The sequence below is a fragment of the Ranitomeya variabilis genome, unplaced genomic scaffold (assembly GCF_051348905.1).
Source record: "Ranitomeya variabilis isolate aRanVar5 unplaced genomic scaffold, aRanVar5.hap1 Scaffold_118, whole genome shotgun sequence".
Taxonomy (NCBI): domain Eukaryota; kingdom Metazoa; phylum Chordata; class Amphibia; order Anura; family Dendrobatidae; genus Ranitomeya; species Ranitomeya variabilis.
Genome location: NW_027507943.1, coordinates 272,501 through 275,000, shown reverse-complemented (window position 1 = coordinate 275,000; position 2,500 = coordinate 272,501).

Sequence of the window (2,500 nt, the reverse complement as noted above, 5' to 3'; positions counted from 1 at the left end):
GCTGAGCCAGATCGATCGGAAGAAAGGGCAGGGGCTCGGGTGGAACCCCTGCCTCCGTTCTTCCCCTCGGGGGAGACGGGGAAGAAACGTGCCCCTGGAGTCCTGGAAGCGAGTGTCCGGCGCGCTCCGGGCGCCCTCGAGACGGAAGCCGGGTCGCGGTGCGATTCTCTCATAGGTCTCCCCGTTGGCGCGGAAGCGGGAGACATCCGACACAGAGAAACGCCGAGCCCGCTCCGAGGGGACAAAGTCAGAAGGAGCGATCCGCCCTCCCAGAGCCCTCCTGCGGACGAGGACTCTGGATCTGCCCCCCTTCTGACGACCGTCGCCCTCAGAGGACAGGAACCCACGTGGGGAGGGTCCGTTCGGGCTCGGGCGACCCAGGAAACGCGTCTCGGACTCGGGACGGACAACCGGCAAAAGTCCCCCTGGAGCCGCGGAAGCCTGGTCTCGGCGCGAGTGCGAACTTCCATGCAAAAGGGGGGTACTCGCCAAACCGCCTACCCGAGTCGAGGAACCACGAAAACAACGGATTTTGGTCGGGGCCGAGAGGTACCTCTCTCTCCTATATCCTGCAGCTGGTGTGCAAAACTGGGTATTTGCATGGTGAGACACCGACCCCCACTTTAAGGGAACAAAGTCAAAAAGTGTCCGACCTCCTGGAGCCGTGCGGCGGATCCGGCGGCCAGAAATTTCCTCATTCCGGTTCTATTTTTTTTTTTTTCGAATTTGCGAAATTTGGAGGCCAGGCGGCGTAGCTGGGACCTGGACTAGCTCGAAACACCCTGAACCGGTGAGCGGAATCGATTTCCCAAAGTTCTACGGCTCCCGGAAGCCAAAAACAGCTCGCCGGAAAATTTCAAAGTCCCAAGGACTCTTTCTTGAAAATCAATCCGGGGGCCATGGAAGTGTCCTCGGTACAACCTCAGAGCTTTCCCCCGCCTGGAAGTCTGACAGCGGTCTGACGTTTTTCAAAGTTTTGAGCTCTCTGTTTGTTCTCAAAGTCACAAAATCGCTTTTTTTCAGTTTTCCACCCAGCAGACCCAAACTTCACCCCCACTTAGGTCACTGTCTAGGGGCGCCTTACGACATATTGACGCCCCTTTAGGGTGGAAGTAGGGGAAATGGGTGATTTTTACACAAAATCGGAAATTTCTCAAAATTTTTCTAAGTGTCAAGGACTCTTCCAGAAAATCTCCCCCAGGCTCCTGGAAGCGTCCCCGGTACACCTCTGGCGGCTGCCCCCGCCTGGAAGTCCGACACACGCCTGAAATTTTCAAAGTATGAAAATACGCATTTTCATCCAAAAATTCAACTTTCCCCCCGTGCACCGCAAACTTCACCCCCACTTAGGTCACTGCCTTGGGGTGCCTTACAACATATTGACGCCCCCCTGGGGTGGAAGTAGGGGAAATGTGACATTTTTCACAAAATCGAGATTTTCTCAAAATTTTTCTAAGTGTCAAGGACTCTTCCAGAAAATCTCCCCCAGGCTCCTGGAAGCGTCCCCGGTACACCTCTGGCGGCTGCCCCCGCCTGGAAGTCCGACACACGCCTGAAATTTTCAAAGTATGAAAATACGCATTTTCATCCAAAAATTCAACTTTCCCCCCGTGCACCGCAAACTTCACCCCCACTTAGGTCACTGCCTTGGGGTGCCTTACAACATATTGACGCCCCCCTGGGGTGGAAGTAGGGGAAATGTGACATTTTTCACAAAATCGAGATTTTCTCAAAATTTTTCTAAGTGTCAAGGACTCTTCCAGAAAATCTCCCCCAGGCTCCTGGAAGCGTCCCCGGTACACCTCTGGCGGCTGCCCCCGCCTGGAAGTCCGACACACGCCTGAAATTTTCAAAGTATGAAAATACGCATTTTCATCCAAAAATTCAACTTTCCCCCCGTGCACCGCAAACTTCACCCCCACTTAGGTCACTGCCTTGGGGTGCCTTACAACATATTGACGCCCCCCTGGGGTGGAAGTAGGGGAAATGTGACATTTTTCACAAAATCGAGATTTTCTCAAAATTTTTCTAAGTGTCAAGGACTCTTCCAGAAAATCTCCCCCAGGCTCCTGGAAGCGTCCCCGGTACACCTCTGGCGGCTGCCCCCGCCTGGAAGTCCGACACACGCCTGAAATTTTCAAAGTATGAAAATACGCATTTTCATCCAAAAATTCAACTTTCCCCCCGTGCACCGCAAACTTCACCCCCACTTAGGTCACTGCCTTGGGGTGCCTTACAACATATTGACGCCCCCCTGGGGTGGAAGTAGGGGAAATGTGACATTTTTTCACAAAATCGAGATTTTCTCAAAATATTTCTAAGTCCCAAGGACACTTTCAGAAAATCTTCCCCAGGCTCCTGGAAGCGTCCCCGGTACGCCTCCGGCGGCTGCCCCCGCCTGGAAGTCTGACACACGCCTGAAATTTTCAAAGTATGAAAATACGCATTTTCATCCAAAAATTCGACTTTCCGCCCGTGCACCGCAAAATTCACCCTCATT